The sequence below is a fragment of the Camelus dromedarius genome, chromosome 2, assembly GCF_036321535.1.
Source record: "Camelus dromedarius isolate mCamDro1 chromosome 2, mCamDro1.pat, whole genome shotgun sequence".
In the NCBI taxonomy this organism is placed as follows: domain Eukaryota; kingdom Metazoa; phylum Chordata; class Mammalia; order Artiodactyla; family Camelidae; genus Camelus; species Camelus dromedarius.
In genome coordinates this window covers 105,792,504-105,812,539 of record NC_087437.1, presented here as the reverse complement: position 1 = coordinate 105,812,539, position 20,036 = coordinate 105,792,504, and the positions used below count along the sequence as shown (strand labels likewise).

The 20,036-nt window shown below is 35.2% G+C and overlaps 1 long non-coding RNA gene across 1 annotated transcript in view; it reads left to right on the top strand.

The window, feature by feature from the left end:
- The window catches only part of LOC135318970 (uncharacterized), a 63,000-nt gene that overhangs the window by 21,738 nt on the left and 21,226 nt on the right, over positions 1 to 20,036 (top strand). Inside the window, exon 3 of the long non-coding RNA XR_010377457.1 lies at positions 14,053 to 14,121. This is a non-coding gene — a long non-coding RNA (uncharacterized LOC135318970). The remainder of the gene's footprint in view (positions 1 to 14,052; positions 14,122 to 20,036) is intronic.

The window sequence follows — 20,036 nt, the reverse complement described above, 5'->3', positions numbered from 1 at the left end:
TTTGGATCAAAGTATCCAGAGTGGTGTGAATTTCTGGATACATACAGGAAATTAAACAGACATATTTTTTTCTACTTCATTAATAAACTCTGGTAAAATAATGAGAGAAGTAAAAAGACATAAAACAAAAGGACAAAGAGGATAGGAGAGTAGAAGGGACAAAAGATGCCCCAAATTTTGGAATTTTGGAATATGGGAAGTGAATGACGGCCAAAGGAAAAGGTTAACAGCTCCCCTGATCCTGTCCTTTGGCCTCTGGGCTTCTTGAGGATTGGATGCTGTTGTGGGTTGAATTGTGTTCCCCATCCCCGGCCCAAATTCATTCCAATTCTTTCATATATTGAAGTCCTAAACCCCAGGACTTCAAAATGTGACTGTATTTGGAGATAGGATCTTTAAAGAGAGAATTAATATTAAATAAGGTCATGAGAGTGGGCCCTAATTCAATATGAGTGACATCCTTATAAGAAGAGATTAGGACACAGACACACAGAAAAGGGATGCCATGTGAAGATACAGGAACTAGGAAATGGCCACCTACAGGTCAAATAGAAAGGACTCAGAATGAAACCAACCTTGCCATCATATATATATTTTTTCAATTGAAGTGCAGTCAATTACAATGTGTCAATTTCTGGTGTACAGCACAATGTCCTAGTCATGCATATACATGCATATATTTGCTTGCTGACATATTGATTGTGGACTTGTAGCCTCCAGAAATGTAAGGACATAACATTCTTTTAATTCAATCAGCCTATAGTACTTTGTTATGGCAGCCCTAGGAAACTAATACAGATTTTTAAACTAGTAACATAGATTTAAGGAATATATAGAAATATATCAGATCCAATACTCTTGATTAGAAAGCTATTAGAGAATGTGTTTCATCAAAATGAAAAAATAAACTGAGAAAGAAACCTAGAAGGAAACAGAGGATTCAGCGCAGGAGAACAGGAAGAAGCAGTCCTAGACAAAAATCTCTGCAATGGGCCAAGAGAACAACTATTTCAGATTGTAGCAGCCGAGAAGAAATGTCATGGAGTGAAAAATGGGGGGATACTGGAACGGATAGACTATACAATTCATTTGATCAAGTGAAAATAGTACTGAGAGTTGTTTAAGAGCTCTAAGTATGGGTTTAGAAATTGTGGCAGATAAAAAAAAAAAAAAACAAACAAAATAAATGAAGAATATTGCAATTATCAAATCCAGGAGAAAATTTAAGAAATGGAAGTATAATCACAAATGTACTACTTTTTTGGTTGTAGATAAATTTAATGTGTTATGTTATTATAAACATTTAATATAGATTTAACCAAAATTACAACTTAACTGTAATAGTAGGTGGGAGCAGCAAGGAGAATAAGGGAAGTAAAATAAAGTATATCATAATATATAATAGATCATATTTAAAATTGATGTGTCAAGAAATACCAATAAGTTGGGCTGTCTTTTGTCAGTTTAACAGGTATTATGGCCAATCCTTTTAACTTTTTCTCTAAGAAGTAGAAGCTGAGAACTATATTTTCTAGAAATAAATAAAGCCCTGTTCTTCATCCAATGAATAGTACTTTCATGAAATTTTAGGGATAAAGGAGAAGGACAGGGCTTTATTTTCAGGTGTCAGTTGAAGATAGACATTGAACCAATGTGGGATTCCAGAAGCCTCCAGATGAGCTTTTAGAGAATCGTCTTCAATGGTGTACTTGGATACACCGAATACAAGGTACTTGGATAGGAATGGACCAGAGACTCTTGAGATTTACAGTTGCTTTGGGATGAGCAAATAAGACCTACTTGTTTACATGCTTAAGCTAAGATCTTTACTGGATGTTTTCTGGACTTTTTTCCCCAGCCTTCCCTACAGTCATGTGAACATTTAATTGCTTATATTAATACCATTGAGGATATAGATTGACTTCTTTTTTCCCAACTAAATTAGTACTTAAATAAGCAGTGAAAATTTGTATTTGAAATAAACAGAGCAATATAAGAAGAAACAGCTAAAACATTAAATCCTGGAAAATGGAAGGGAGGAGTAAGATTGCATTTTAATATCCATATTCATGAATATTATCCTAAATGCACATACAAGGTTTTTCCAGAGCAGAGAAGATCATTCCTCACACACAGCAAATAAGCATGTGGCTCCCCTGTGCCTCAGCTTCCTAACCCTGGGGTGAAGCAATGAAATCCAGGTGTTATCCTACAAATACTGGTTTGTATTATAGGTAAATAACCTAGGAAAAAAAATACCCTGGGTGCTTTGCTCCTTGAGAAGGATGTTCTTACTCTAACCATTTAGAATGTATATACATCCCTCCAGGGGAAAGATGAGACCATTGTCTCCAGTTTACAGCGTCTTCATACCAAGCCTTCATAGTCCCAGGTCTCAGCTCCCCAAAACCCCAGATAAATTACTCTGGAATTATCTCCCTACCTAAATCAGTCATAAATCATCTTCCCAAATTTGCCCATGTTCCAAATTTCTGTAAAATTTATTCAGAAAGCTTTAACTGTGCAGAAATAGAAAAATATTTTCTCTGCTATCCCACAGGCAATTATTGTTTTAGAAGAATTATGGATCATATGAATATTTAAATTATATGCATGTTACTCTAATTAGCACCTGTGTTGTTATTTACTATTTTTTAAAAGAATAGATGATCTTTCTTTTTTTGGGGAAGAGATGTAATTAGGTTTATTTATTATTTATTATTAGGTTTTTTTTTTTTTTAATGAAGGTACTGGGGATTGAATCCAGGACCTCATGCATGCTAAGCATGCACTCTACCACTGAGCTATACCCTCCCCCTCAAGAATGGATGATGTTGGACCTAGATAAGACTTTGTTGAACTGCCATAGCAAGAACAAAACTGCAGGGGCAAGAGACATGCAGACAGACCATTACCTGATTATTACATAATATTTGCCTTCAGAAACAAGACATCTTTAAGGTTCACATATTTTGTTGCCTCTTATGTGAGATAATTAAATTATCACACCGAAGACTATTTATGAAGCCAACATCCAAGTGTTAGTCTTAAAAAGATGGTTGTTTAATTTGCTTTACTTTTTATATCAACATTTTGCATTTTTAGAAGGAAATACTTTTATTAAGTATACTAGTTATATTCACACATACCCCCCTTCTGAAATATAGGCATTAACACAGCTATTCTATGCTGAAGCTGATAGATTCTACTTCAGCTTTCAGGAAAAAACAAAAACAAAAGCAATAAACACCTCAACAAATTAAAACTGAAGCATCAGCAGTACCAGATTAGGTGAAGACAGACCCTAGAATTTATGGGGTTATTTGCATGCAGCTTATGCTGTAATTCCCAGGAATACACTTGATTTATTTTGCCCTCTTCAATATTGATACATTTTATTCCCACTGACAGCAAAAGTAATTGCTTTGAACGTAACAAAAGTAATTGAGAAGTTCAACAGGACTCCATTGTAGCACTTCTGTAACTTCTGCATTTGTTTTTGCATTTCTAAATGTGAAAAAGCAGATATATTTTTGGTACTTGAAAAATGAGATTTTGGTAAAGTCACCATGACACAGTCAGGTAGAACATTCATCTTTGTTTCCTATTCTTTTCAGTTTGAAATACTTTGAGAGAGTACTTTATAGCCACTTGATAATTTGTGTCCTTTTAGAAGAATGGTCTGGAATATCAATAATTATGTTAAAAAAAAAAGCAAATGATCAGTTTTTCCAGGAATACTGATAAATTCAGACCCTGTGTGGTTTCTGGCATTTGTATCTCTGCTTTCCTCACACATCTGCTACTTATTTGCCTTCTACTTTTAGCTTCATCTACATTTTAGTCCCTACAATGAACCCTATCTAGTTGAGAGAAAATTAGATTGAATGCAATACTCCAAAAGTCAGTACTAAGCCTGTTATCTCATATGCCTGTGTGACTTTACAAATTTCTATTGATGGGAACTCCCTTTCCCAATGCTTTTTGGATAGCTCCTACTTTAAGATTGAGGTCCTAACCCTCCGTTCAGGAGCCATTCCTCTATTTACCCTCAGACTAGCTTAGTTGCTTGTCACTCCCTCCCCTCTGTCCACCTCTCTTACAGGTTAATCATATTACATTAAAGCAGTGTACAGATCTGAAGAGTAGATGATGGAGCATTTGAAGGCAAGGAGTGTAATATTCTTTCACATGCCCTAACACATAAGAAAGTACAGGCACAGGTAGGACTTAAAGGATGTTTGCCAAATAACTGAATGGATAATTGATAAAATGCCTTGAAGATTACTAACTGAAAGGAGAGGGCTAGTAGCTTTGAGTGTGATCTGGACTTTGGAAAGTCCTCATCAGTTTAGACGTCAGAGCACCAATAAAGGCATGGCTGGGCTTGAGAGAATTTGTTTACAGACCGCCTTACTATGCTGATTCTAGTTGAGTGCCTTTTTAAATGATCAATATTTTTAAGATATATTCCCACACACTGAATTTCAGAATCCAGTTAAGATTTTATTTCTTTACTCTCTTTATAGTAGAAATCTATATAACTGATGAAACTCTGCCTAAAGTGCGTTTTATAGACGTAGACAAGAATGAGAAAAAAAAATTCTTAAAGTTTTCTGAGTCAGAAAAGATCACAAAAGGCAGCCTCCTCTCTTTTGATGACTCAAACTCTTTATCTTTAAAAGCTGCAATATTTCTTCTTTTTTACATTGTATTTTATTTAGTACCTAGCTAGATTCGGTTGATTTGTTAATTTTTGTCATTAAAAAATAAATTGACCACTACTGAATTTTATCGCTTCACTTAGGATTAAATCAATTTATTATGAAGATTGCCAAAATAGTCAGGTGCTCATTTCAAACAGTTGGTATTTTAATAATGAAAATAATTAAAATTGATTAGCATAAGCAACAGTCATTAATTAAGTAAACTTACCCAAATAGTTTTATATACTTAATCCTAAGGCAATAGAGATGAGAAAAACTTATTTTCAGATCTTTCCAATTTCATCATCCAAATTATTTTGTCTACTTTCTGTATTTTCGGCATACTCTTGAAATATTTTAGCAAAAATTTTTTATTCTTGAAAAAAAGGTAAAAGTTTCTAATAATCACTGCTATTACTATGTGTTTTTAAATTTTACCATTGATTATTTCTTACCTTTAGATACTCGTGACATAGATTCATAACTTTTTTCTTTTGACAACTCCTGATTCAGGCCCCAGATTCCAAATAATAAAATTATTAAAATATCTTTCATCTTAATATAAGATCTTAAACTCTCTTTGTATTTCCTGCAAAAGCTAGTAAAAGGCACAAAATTTTGCCTCTTTATCTTTTAAAATAAAGGATGGAAATAATTAGGTTTGTTTGGCATTCTCCATGTTTTTGTTTAAGACATTTACAGTAAAAAGAAAATTAACAAATTTAGGCAGAAGTTCAGTCTTCTTAGATTCATGGTTTATAAGTAAATTGTGTCAGTATAAATATATTTCAGCAATCCCATATTTTTCAAGTTAAAAATATATCCATATTTGGACACACAGATTGGCACAGTAACTGTCTATAAAATTCTTTTTCTAGGTTTCAATGATCTTATTAATCAGGAATACGTACATTATTCCTTAGGATATAAATGAAAGACCCTGAGGATTTTTCAGCCTTCTTACTATTCACAACTTTTTCTAACTCCCAGGGTAATCATAGCTTCATGAACTGATTTTATATTACATCTCACGAGAAGATTCTACTTCTTCCCAGTCTCATAATGCTGGCTAACATACTATTACCAAACCAAACCTGGGTTCACTCAAACAAAGCACAGCAAAAGTGATCTACTGACAATCGGTTGTGTTTGTCACGTTTTTTCCAAGGCACCCAACGTGGGGCCAAGCAAGGAGAACAGGCAGCAGCTCATGCCCACCTCCCAGTGGATTTTAGGGAATGATTTTTAAAGACAACATGAGGGAGAGGGTCACAGGTTGTGTGATCAACTCGTGAACAATTCTTTAATTGGTTGATGGTGATGTAACAGGATGATGTTTCGCAAATCTCAATCATCAACCTCTGGTTCCAACCAGAGTGGGTCATATGTGCTGCTGGTTGGCATAACGTTAACTTCTTTACCTGGTGGGAGTTTTAGCATATGTGAAACAACTCAAGGATGTGGTTCAAGACATTATCTACAGCCTTTGAGGAACTAAAGGTTGCTTGACTGTTTTTCTTTTTTTCTGCATGTTCTCATTTTTCAGATTAAATTTGCTCTTTGGAACTCAGGGAAGGCCTAAAGAGGCTAAAACTTTTCTATAAACAAGAGGCGGGAGAAACAGGAAGAGTCTGTTTCGGGGACCCCTCTGCAGGGTCCTGCTTGGTTCAATACTGTATTGGACAAAGCTCTACAGTATTATTTTTATATCAGATATAAACTTGCTTTTATCTTAAAACAATATTTCGGGAAAAACTTAACATATGTAGTCAAGAATGGCTGTAGTTGATGACCTATGTGCCTACAACATAATCCTGACAAAACTTCAAAGATGTGAGAGGAACTAAATCTAGCCCTTGAGGCTCCTTTGAGCACCTCCAAATGGATTTTAAGCAATTGCTCCAGCAAAGGATTATACATACATTTTGGTTATTATATGTCTACAATCAAGATGGGTAAAAGCCTCAACTTTTACAGGGATAAAAAATAAAAAGTTGCCTGAGGAATTCAATACTCTTTTTAAGACAGTGGCTTTCACTTAACCAGAACTGTTATTAAGGAGCTTTGAAAGTCATTCTATTTAATTCAAAAACTCCAGGGCTCATGTCACTGTCAAGATTCAGATAAGTTAGAAACGACAAATGGAATTTGCAAACTTAAGCCAACTTTCAGAAACTCTTGAACTCTGTGAATATTAGGCCCCCCAATCCCAGAGGCTGCCTTAATACAGACAAAAATGTGATCATTTCACTAAAAAGGTATGAGAAACTTCTGTGAATATCCTGTGAAAAAACTTTATAACTTGACACCTGGAAAAGACATTCAAGAAGTTTTATCCTGAGCCTGGGGTAGATGTCAGGATGTAGATCCTTGGATTCATGTTTCTCAATTAAATAGACATAAGTCGTCTCAAAATTACTGACACTGTCTCAGTCAGAGACCTCACAATGAGGACTGGGGGGAAATCTCCCAGAAGCAGATGACTGCAGGAAGGAGACAGCTTCTGCATAATACTATCTGATCAAGCAGTTGAGACAACTCAAGGTAGACTGCTTCTGCCCAAATTTTATAGAACAATGCAAACAGGGCTATAGATTGTTAAGCTTTGATTTATGTGCTTCTCCTTGACTTTATATTCTTAGATTTTTTTTCCCATTTGCTTGTTTAATATGTGTGAGTTTTAACAGATTCATAATACCTCTTGACAATAATCAGGTCCCTATGCTTTTTTTTTAATTGCAAAGTGGTCATCATAATAAGTCCAGTTAACATCCATCACCATACATAATTGTAAATTTCTCTTGATGGGAACATACAACACCCTCTCTCCCAGCCACTTTCAAATATGCAGTACAGTATTACTACCTCTAGTCAACCTGCTGTACGTTACATGCCAATGGTAGGCATTTTATACCTAGAAGTTTATACCTTTTGACCCCTTAACCCATTTTGCCACCTCCACCCCACGCTTCAGGCAGCTACCAATCTGTTCTATATCCCTATTCTTAATATGCTTTTTCCACCCCCAGTCATTCCTTGAGATGAATCCAACACCTGGACACATTTTGCTCATATTTTGGCTAAAATGCATAATGGAACAGACTCTTGGGTTTGTACTCTTTCATTTTGATGCCGTTCAGTTTCCCTTTGGTACTGGTTCCTTGTAATAAATCTGCTTATTTTCCAAGTGGCTTTTTAGATGGCAGCACCACAACAGGCCAGGAAACCAGGAACCTAAAGCTTGTTATAACATATCTGTAATGGGAGTTTTGTTTCTGCACTGAAATGACCCACATAGACCATTCACACTTGCTAGCTTTCTAACCAAACTTACAAAATTAGATTCTGGCAAAGAACTGAGGAACTGATGGTGCATATTCCAAAACTGTCTCACAAAACAGCCCCGTTCATGTTCAATCTCAAACTCTTTAACTTTAGATCTCCCTAGTGAACTTGCTACTAAAAATCTATCTCCTGGTATCGGACCACTGTCAATGAGTCATGCCTAAATATTGCAAAGTTTTGGAACATCCCCAAGTTATATTTTTGGCTGAAAATAGATCATAGTAAAATAAGGAGTCTTGCTCTAGTTTTTGATACTTGACTGCTAACCTCTTTTAAACCTTTGGCTCCACATTGGGCAAGCTGATAAGAAATCCTGTGTGCTCTCTCCATTGGTGCTGGAGGGAAACTCAAACCATGCAAGTCCTTGCCCATGTGTGAGAACCTTGCTTAAGTCCCATTTTTTAAAATGACTTTTATAATTTATTTTTAAAATTTTATTTCATTGTGGTAAGAACACTTAACATGAGATCTTAGCACATTTTTAAGTGCCTGATACAGTATTGTTGACTATTGGCACAATGTTGCAGGACAGAGCTTTATAGCTTATTCATCTTGAATAATGGAATTTTATACTCATTGATTAGTATCACCCCATTTCCCCCTCTGCCCAGCCCCTGGGAACCACAATTGCTATCTTTGATTCTATGAATTTGCCTATTTTGGGGTATCTCACTTAAGTGAAACCATGCAGTATTTGCCTTTCTGTGTCTGGCTTATTTCACTTAGTGCAATGTCCACCAGGTTTATCCATGTTGTTGCATGTTGCAGAATTAAATTCTATTTTAAGATTGAATAGAATTTCATTAAATATGTATATCATATTTTCTTTATCTATTCATCCATCAGTGGACAGTTAGGTTGTTTCTATATCTTGGATATTACAAATAATATTTCAATAAACATGGGTGTGCTAATCTCTTTGAGATCCTGATTTCAGTTCTTGAATAGACACCCAAAAAGGGGATTGCTGATCATGTGGTAGACCTATTCTTATTTTTTGAGGAACCTCTATACTGTTTTCATAGTGGCTGTTCCATTTTGCATTCCCATCAATAGCGTGCAAGGGTTTCAATTTCTCCGCGTTCTTACCAACACTTGTTTATCTTCTGTTTATTTTATAAAAGCCATCTTGATAGGTGTGAGGTGATATCTCATTGTGGTTTTGATTTGCATTTCCCTGATGATTATTGGCATTGAATGTCTTTTCATATACCTGCTGACCTTTGCTGTATCTTCTTTATAGAAATGTCTATTCAAGTCACCCATAATAAAACTCTGAGCCACTCTCCTTTTCTTGCTCTCCCAAGCCATTTGGGACTTGCTTGAGAGGCTTATTCTGCACTCCTCAGAACCTCAATTCAAGTAATAAACACTTTTAATCCTCTTGGTACATCTATGGTGTCATAAATTTTAACATTTAAACCAAATTTTATGAGGGGTCTATTCAGTATTTACAGAATAACCACAAAAGTTGGTATTGATTTATCTTCTAGCTTCACTTGGAAAATGACCAAAAGTAGTCATCTGAGACAAGCGGTGTTGACAAAAGTTAATTATTTGCTCAAGAAATTTTTATTCAAGGAGATAAACCTGTTAACTAGTCGAAAAATTGTTTGTTCCAAGAAATCTTGGCAAAACAACTTATCAGAGGTCACTTATCTAAGCAAATAGTTTTCTCAGGACAAAAGCATGCTCATTTAGACAAAGAGATTGCTTATCAGGACAACAGTCATCTCATCAAGACTGATTACAAGACTCTGGCCCTGCTATGTCCATTAATCCTAAATTATCATGTCATGAATTCTGACAAGAACTCACAATTACTTTTCTTGCCTTGAAAGTCTTACATTATTAAAATACTAGAGTCCACTGAATAAAACCTATAAATGCCCTATCCTTTCCTCTCCCTTTGATACTATTAAGAGTTTATAAAGGTAGAATTTTCCATTTCTGGAATAAGTTCAGTAAACTAAGCTTTGAGTGATCAAAGTTTGTCTTTTTTTTTTTTTGAGGGGTTTGGTCTTTGAAATGAGTCTACAGTTGATGCATACTATGTCTTGCTTAAACCTTTAATTTTTTCTAATTGCTCTTTGTATGGCCTAACGTTGTTTACAAATCACCACTGCATCTCCAAAGAGCTGCCATCTTTAATACTGACCCTAGTATTTCATGGATAGTTTTTCTGTTCTGATATATTTCTGCCTCTATCAGGCCATAATCAATCTAAATTTAATATATTGTCAGGAATATGAAATTGTTGAGATCAAGAGACTGTGTCTGCTGTCTGTGGTACAGTAATTTACACAATAAGTACCCCAGGAAATGTTTATTATGTTAATGATTTCTTATTGAGTACAATATTGACAAAATTCTTGATTTCTCTCTTTATCCCCCAGCATGTGATGGTCTGCACCTTGTGATAGCTGTATTCATGTAGCTGATTCTTTAAAATGGAGGATAGAACCAAGTTGTACAAATTAAGTGTAGCGCCCAGAAATAAATCTAGTATTACAAACAAAACATAACAAAGAGCTTTTCATTCTCTTGTCACAGATACTCTGTTTTTATTATCAAAATCCAAAAGGTTGCATTGATATTTTGACAGGCACATTGTGTCTCCTATCAAGTATAGAATTAACTAAATCTTTAATGTCTAATTTTCTTTCTTTCCTTTTTTTTTTTTTTTTTTTTTTTTTACCACTTACAATGCTAAGTTATAGTTTGTAGTATTTCCACTCCTATTGTTGTTTCTTTGGACCAGGAGATAATTATTTTATTTCATTATTAAATAATTCAAGCCTCTTAAAATCTTGTCAGATCTTGATTCTATCATAAATACTATATTCATTATCCTTTTCTGTTTTGTGCTAGTTACAGATTTAGTATTATACTCTCTGAAACTTTATCTTGATTGTTGATGAACATCTGAAACCAACAGATCCAAGGAAAGAATTTTGTGCCATAATGTGGAAGACCTACAATCGTGCTATCATCATGTGCAGGGATAGGCCATTTGGTCATGTGTCTAGGCTGGAAACATAAGGAAAACCTGAATGATCTGGAAAGTGCTCTCAGACCTTCTTTCATGCTTGGATCAGAGTCTACAGATAATCAATGTCTTTGAAATGAAACACTGAAAACTCTGTGGTTTGCTTACAATTCTGACTGCTTTCACTGATGGAATATTGATTCATTCTTCAAGTCTCATCTTACATTCACTTTTCTGTGAATCTTTCTGATCACCCTTTCCAAGATTTGGTTAAGTGCCTCATCCTCGTGCTCCTTTAGGACCCTTTACTATTACTATTACAAAAGTTTCATATTTATTATAATTGTTTATGCACATGTTTATGTTTCACACTAAAACGTAAAAAAAAAGTCAGAGAGAAAACTTAATTTTGTTCATTAATTGTTATCTGCAGCTCCTAGATTTGTGGCTGACATATATTCAATAAATATAAAATGTCATCCCAAATACATTCATGTTACTTTCTAATGAATGAGGAAGCATAACTTCTTTATTTCCTATGACTGATCTAATCTCTTTTAAGAGCCTCAATCTCACTGGGTATCAGGCACATTAAAGCTTGAATTAAAAAAAAAACAATATTTTTATTTTTTTCAATATGTATCCCGAGTTGAACTCTCAATCAAGGGCTGATATAAAAGGATTTTATGTGAAGAATCAGTTTTTCTCAGTCCTTCCCCCTTTCAATCTACCCCTGACCCTTTAGTCCTATCTTCCAAGGTAGTAAGTAGTTATATGAAGAAGTGTACTGAGTCCTTACAGAGCACGAAAGAAAACATTCTTTTGAGCCATGAAGTCTTCTGGGTCCCACTGGCTCAGGGAGTGGCTGGTTTCTCTGTAATAAGGAATTTGGTTGCCCTTTGTCTCTAGTTCTGGGAAGTAGCTTCCAAACCCTCGGAAATTCCCCAGGTTGTAGAGTATCTTTGTGTATGGTGGACTCTGAGTGTTTATGCTCATGAGTTGAGTCATGCTGGGATTGTAAATAGTTTGTAATGATAATGACTCTGGGTAGGGACTGGTGACTATTCAACCATGTGGCTAGGGGGTTCTGGCTTTGAGCCATGTGGTATCAACTCAACCTGTGGGGAAGGAAAGGGTGCTGGAAATTGAGTTCAGTTGCATGGGCAATGATACAATCAGTCATGCCTACATAATGAAGCCCCAATAAAAAATTTGGACACCTAAACTCAGAAGAGCATCCTTGGTTGGCAACATGCTATATTGCATGTCATAACATACCCATGTGCTGGGAGGGTGACATCTCCTAATTCTACAAGGAGAGGACACTGGAAGCTTTGAGTTTGAGGTCCTTTGAGACCTTGACTATGTGTCTTGTGTTTGACTGGCTCTATTTTGAATCCTCTCTGCTGTAATAAAACTGTAATAAATAGTATAACACTTTCCTGAGCTCTGTGAATCATTGTAGCAATTATCAAACCCAAGAGGATAGAGAAAACCCTCAATGTAGCCATTTGGTCAGAAGTGAAGGTGGCCTGGAGAACTCTCAGGTTTGTGGCTGGGGTCTGAAGTAAGGGCAGTCTAGTGGAGGACTGCACCTTTAACTTTTGAAGTTTGACCTAGTTCTATGTAGTTAGTGTAGAAGCCATTGCATTGGTATTTTCTGGGCTAATGCTGAGCAATTCTTGTAATGATCCTAGCTCTTTACAGACCCACCCTCCCTTGTAGAGTGCCTGTGGTCCTTATCTAGAGGATTCTGTTAATCTGAGTCCCCTGGATACCACAGGGACCTGTGTGCACTGCTTGAGGTTCATACATCTATAGCTTTTGGCATGCTATTATTCTCTATCTTATTAAAAGTGGCCACATGCGCTAGAGGTTAGTACTGCCTCTAAAATTTCCAAAGCGGATTTTGTGATGTGCCACCTAGACTCCCCTTCAGGACTAAAAGACTTAGTCCCTCAGCATCTCAGGAGGTTCTAGCTAACTACTGTTAGAGGACAAGCCCTGTCTAGAAAATGCCCCATCCCAGAGTCAGCTGCTTTGCCCAAGGCCACACCCGCTTCCTAGAGATAACCTGCATTCAGTGATGACAGATGCAGGAATATTAAACCCAGCCCTCTAACTACAATGAAGGCAGTGCTGAAGGGTCATCATCGCTTCAGAGCTCCTCATGGGCTTGGCTAGGGTTCTGTGTGGGCTACATCACAGCTCAGCTTCTCCTTCTGTCCAATCCTGCCTCATTTTCTTTCTTTTCTAAGTTGCCTAGCACACTGTGATAAGGTTCCTGCATGTTCATCTTTTCAGATTCTGCTTCCTGGGACCCCAACCTGCAATTGTGGGTGCCAGGAATGGTCAGAGAAATGAGGGGCAGAATTCAGGAGCTTAATCATTTGCTAGCTCACATCTAAGGTCCATTGTTAGTGTTAGATGATGACAGATGACTCTGATACAAGGGAACAATAGTGTTGTTAAAATCTCTCACAGTGAACAGGATTGGTATATCAGTGGAGAGGAATGCACTAGCAGGGGCGATATATCGCAACTTTGAGTTTGTTTCCATCCGTTCATGTGGATGTAGCCCACCCCTCCCTATTAAGGGTTAGCACACTCCCTCCACTCTAGAGTGCTTCTGTTGTAGGAACATGTATGTCTCATTCCAAGGATCTGTCCTCATCTCCTTTCCTGGTTATTAGAGCATTGAGATTATATCTCAACATAATTTGGCTGTAGGAAGTGTTTGGTTGGATATAAGGGATTAAAGAGACTATTACCCAAAGAGCTGCAGGAAATAACTTTTCTTTTCCTCTGGAGAAAAATAAGGTTCATTCTTTAAAGAAGGTTAGAAAAGAAAATGAAAGTGCATGACACAAAAATACACCGAGAAAATATATTTTTAAATAAATGAATGACAGTTGATGTGAGAGTTCTTCTAAGAATATTCCATGTCCTATCAAGGCAGAAGTTCTTTTTCTTGTGCACGCCATTAACCTCTTATTCACATTTTTGTTGTAGGAGTTATTCCACCACTGTTATCCTTCAGAGACCTGTCCTTTTTGGTGCTGGAGGAAATTCTAGAGAATAGTGAGTACGCTTGATTCATCCTTAAACACATAGCAGACCACTAGCATAGTATCTGGCTTTGAGATGAAACACTGAAACTTCTGTGGTTGCAATTCTAACATCATTCTGACTGAAGACATATTAACTCATCTTTCAAGTTGCCTCTTAAACTCACTTTTCTTAATATGCTTAATATTTTTCGAATTAGTGAGTGAGTAGATGAATGAACTTTTTTTAAAATTTACATTGAGATGATGGAAGCCACTTTTCTCAGATATGTGGCTGGTTAAATGGCCTGATACAGCTGACATTTGGATATGTTTGAATTTGAGTTGGCATGATTATACTAACATGATAACACTAAGTGGAATTTTCATTTCTAGACATCGGTCAGTTAATATTTTGGGGGAAGGCAGTTCTTCCTTAGCCCACCAAAAACACATGAAGTTTGACAGATGGGTAATCCTAATCAATTCCATTTTGCTTACACCGAGCTATAATGGTGGAATGTTGTCAAAATCCAACCCTAAAGACTGAGATTATTACCTCCAACGAACTTATGTGTTCAAGCTGCCAATCTGAGGCTTAAGGTAAGCTCTCAAAATATGGTTGATAGCAGTACCTCTAGGTTGACTGAAGCCAAATAGCTTAAAACCCCTTGAAGAGACTTTATTCGCATCTAAGTTAGGAAATGCAGCAATGCAACTGAGTTCTGAGTGCCCAGAATGGTGGTAAAGATTCAGGATGCTCAGCTCCAAGTGACAAATGTAAATTCTTGGAACTTGTGCTGAAAGGGAATTAGAATCAACTGGCTGCATGATGAAGAGAAGACACAGTGCTGTGGTAGGACATTCATAAGAAATATGGATTCAGCTGGTGCTGTTTACAGATCAGAAAAATATATTTTTGTGCTAAATCCAATCTGTGATGTTCTGATGAGAACATGTGGCATCCAATAATCCACTATCAAAGCTGATCTCCTGACTCTCACAAAGAGTGATTAGAGTCTCCGATTTATTTCATTCTTCCCAATGTTATCTTTGGGGGATTAAGGATGACTGTTGCTGATACACGGAAACAGCCAAGTAATTCTTGAGACAGAGAAATGACAGATATATCTAGCTCTGCACCTGAACACTGGGAAAATATTGATGAAAGTTTGACTTGAGTTTAGAAATGTGCACTCAGATAGATCTTAGGCATATTTTAATCATGCAGGAATGAGGAGAGCTAAGTGAAGTCTCAGTAAACGGCACATTTGGAAAGTCAAACTTGCATTTTCGTGACTATACTTCCTACTTGGAAATGAAATTAAAATAACTAGAATCATACACTACAGCAGCATTTACTAGACGGTGTCTACAGATTTCTTTGCAAAAAGAAAGATGCTTAAAAATTTCCACTGTATTAATATACTGCCACAGTGAGTTTAGTACTGAAATATGCTTTTGGCAGAGACACATTTACTGTCAGTGTGTCAATACCTAGGGCAACCCAACACAAGCTTCATAACTGCGAAAAATGAGCAGTGTCTGATTTCTTGTGCTTCTCAGGCCCTAGCAAAGTAACTGGAAAATGTATGTATTGCTTCATAAATGTTTGTTGAATTGCGTTATATACAGATTACAGACTGCAAATTTCCTCAGAAGCAAACAAAAAAATGAAACATCAAAGTGCGGATGTCATTGTAAATATATTTCACTGAACCTTGAAGAAGCTTATTTATATATAAATGTCCAGTTTTATTTCTAAAACTGAATGTATTTACTTTTATTTAAATAATCGCTTGCAAAACAGGTTTTTTTAAACTGAAGTTTAGTCGCTTTACAATGTATTAATTTTTGGTGCACAGCATAGTAATTCAGATACACACACACACACACACACACACACGTATGTATATATTCAAAATAAAGTTTCTTAAACCAAAGAACTACTCTTTTGTCCCACGGTGGGGTAATTTATTAGCAACAAACCCATTTTGATATGACCTCAATTCCACATTGATAGATCCCTTCAATAAGCCATCATAATATGACTTAAGGATTCTATTTAATATTATATTGTCCATTAAATTGACTGGGTGATTTAGCACCAAGGAAAAAAATGACCTCATTTGAAGAATTGATATATTGGTTTTTATCAGATCATGACAATTGGATAATTTATCATGTTTCCAGTTTCATCGTGTCAGGATGCCCCCAAACTAAATTTAATGCTCAATTAATGTAACTACTTAGGCATATGTTGATATATTTTCTTTGGCATATTTTTATTTTCTCTTTCTATCCTAATATTTACATAATAAAACTGAGTGAATCAGTGCATATGTAATAGGTATATAGATAAGTAGTCAACTAGAAGACCAGATATTTGTTATTATAAAGATGTTAAATCCACCAATCTGAAAAAAATCTTTTGTTGGTAAGACAAACAAGACCTGAGGACATAAACATTAAATGAAAGGAGTGACCTTCAAACTAGACACCATTGCTTATCACATTTGTTAAAGTCATCAGAATATTGGTCTTTTCTTCTTCCAGTTTCAAAAGGGAGGATTAAATAAACACTTGTTCTGTTTAAGATAATTTTGTGTCCTAAATATAGGAAGGATAATTAATATTAGCTTTCCCATCATTTTATCAAAAGTAGAATTCAAATATCATCTGGAATTGTATTTTTTTTTAATTCACTTCTACAATAATATGTAAATACTCAAATTTATTTATGTAAATTTGTTTTTATTATATATAGTAAAATTATGGTTACTATAACATATAATATATAGTACATGTAATATGTATATTTACATAAATATATATTTATATAGTATATAAAATATGAAGAATATTGGATATTATTTTAATTGCTTTTGAAGAATCAATAGAAAATTTAATTTGTTACTGTACGAATCTGTGATAATATTTTGTCAGGCTTCTAAAATTGAAATTTGCCTGAGTGACATTTGTGGAATTCTTTTTCAAGAGTAAACTCTCACACTATGCAAAGAAGTAACTAAAGTCTTCCTTAAATAGGAAATTAGTATAAACCAGCAATACTGTTATGTTGAAGATTAGTATCAAATAAAGAAGTTGAATGTGTACCATGTTGGAGAGCTTTCCCTTATGGAATTGACAAAGCTGGATGCTTAAAGCTAAGTTTCTGTAACAGAAAGCATTTTACATAAACTTCTGTTACTTGCTCCTTTGGACAAGATAATATGCTATGGAGTCTTTGCACTAACCAAAGTTTATAAAAGCAGTTACTCTGATATGTTACGTGAAAGCTTAAAAATTGAGATGTACAATATTCATGAAGACTACTAAAGAAGCAAAGAAGATTGAGTTACATCTTTGCTGAGTGGGAGTTTTTATTTGTGCTACTTTGTCACAATCAAGAATTCTGGGAAATCCAAACCCCTAAGAGTCTATTACTGAGATCTCAAGACAATAGGTAGAGCAATGAAACACAGCCTTGGAGCTTTTCAATTTGATGCAGGTATCATTTCACAATGGATTTCTATGTTCAGATAGTGAATTCCACTTCATTAGAAAACAGATAATGCCTCCAGCCCCACCCACCTATGGCAATTCAGAGAAAATGTAGTAGCACATAGATTTTATATTCATACCACTGTTTTGGCTTCTTCTATTTAGTAAAGATAGTTTTGAGTTCCTCTCTCCTCATGTATGAGATATTTAAAAAGTAGAATCACTAAATACCAGTATTTCTTCTTAGTGACTTTTAATTCATTCTTTTTTTTTTTAACATTTTTTATTGATTTATAATCATTTTACAATGTTGTGTCAAATTCCAGTGTTCAGCACAATTTTTCAGTCATTCATGGACATATACACACTCATTGCCACATTTTTTTCTCTGTGAGTTATCATAACATTTTGTGTATATTTCCCTGTGCTATACAGTGTAATCTTGTTTATCTATTCTACAATTTTGAAATCCCAGTATAATTCATTCTTGAAGACCCTACCCCTAAATGAAAAAACATTAAATGAGAAAAATTTTTTTTTCTTTAATTTCAATGGAAAAAAACCCATGATGCACATCAACTTAATCCAAATATATAAACAATTTTCACAAACAGAAGTATATGTCAAACAAAATGAGTTTACACAAGTTATAAATAATTTGAAACTAAATACAATAAAAAGTAGGAAAATTAATATATTTATTTCAAACTTCTTTCTGTGCTATATTCTTTGCAACATTGTTTAATCTCTTGGAGGACTTATGGTTATTTTGCATTCAAATGCATTTTAAAATAGAACTTCACCACAGGAAAACATCGTTAGGACAAAATAAAGGCTTAACACTGAAGCCTTGGAAAATTGTGGAAAACACAAATGTACACAATAGACCAAAGTCATAGTATGTACTGTCTCTTTATCTCTCTCTTTTTTATAGAAATACACAAAACAAAAAGGGTTTTGGACTCATCTAAACAACTGTACAATTCAAGTTTGTTTCAGAAAACATTCTCTGAATAAAAACCTTTGTGTTGAGTAAACTGATACGTGTGCTTTTACCTGAAATCATAATGTTAAAATAGCACTATTCTGTAGTATTTTTTTGATGAGGTTTGGAGTGAAAACTTATTAAACAAATAAAAGAGGAGACATCATCAAACAATGCAAAATGTTTTTGTAAGTTGATCTGGCTAAAAGTCTGACTACTACAGATCTACCTCACAGAAAAACGTTCAGTAATAAATATTAAATAATAAACTTAATTGTACACCACTTCTGAGTTTTCCATAGCTCTTAATTTGTAAATTGATGTCTAATTAAATTGACACTTTACCTATCTTTGTTTATATCTATTTCATCCCAAATTAGCTTTTCAAGAGCTTCTTGATGTTCAGGATGTCTTCAGAAGCCTTGGAAATACTATTTCCCCTAAATAGGATATTTTATGTTAAAGTAAAATATACAAAAAAATTCAATAGTCGAGGATTAAATTGAAGCTTTAACTTCATTCTTAGGCTTTTTTTATTAATGGAATATATTAAATTACTGAGGATAATGACACCATAAGGGAAAGGATCTTGAGTGACTCTAGCACCGTCCCCCACCCCCCGTGGTTTATATTCACCAGGGAAATGGTAATTTTTATTATTTAACTTGACATGAACAGAATTCAAACTGACATTTCTTACAATGCTCTGCTATTTTTGTTTCACTTTCATTAGCATCTGCCATGCCAAGAATGCTGAAGGGAGAAAGAGTTAACTTTTTCTTTCCTTTGAAAGAAGAGAGAGGCTGAAGTTGTCAGAAATTCTGAGCTGGTCTGTTATCTCCTTATTCCTTTATTCTATCATGAATGAGGAGAAAAATTTAGGAAGTTATACTGATAGAAAAATTTTTCTAACCTAAGTCAGCCAATTGGCAGAAATCCTCTGGAGAATATTCTTTTGAGAGTTGAACTTCCTAATACAAATGTTCAGAATGTCTGGGTTTAAGTGTCTGCTGTGGAGAGACAGGGGACAAGACCAGGACACAGTGGGTGGGCAGAAGAGGAATATGGTGGGGCCTTGATTATTGTGTCTTACACCAAAAAATGTTAATTTAGCCATCTCAGCCATTCTTGGACACAAACTGTGCTATGAACAATCAAAAGAAGCAAACATTGGAACTTGAGTCTAAAGAACAAGTTTTCCTCAGGGATTGTTCTCAGATCATTATTCCCTATATTCAGAGGATTTGCTTCTGGCTAACACCTTGTATTAGTTTATGAGGGCTGCCTTAAAAAAAATACCACACATCAGCCGGCTTAAACAACTGAAACTTACTGTGTCATAATTCTGAAGACTAGACATTCAAGATCAAGTTGTCAGCAGATGAGGTTTCTCCTGAAGCCTCTCTCCTTGGCTCACAGATGGCTGTCTTCTTGCTGTGTCCTCGCGTGGCCTCTTCTCT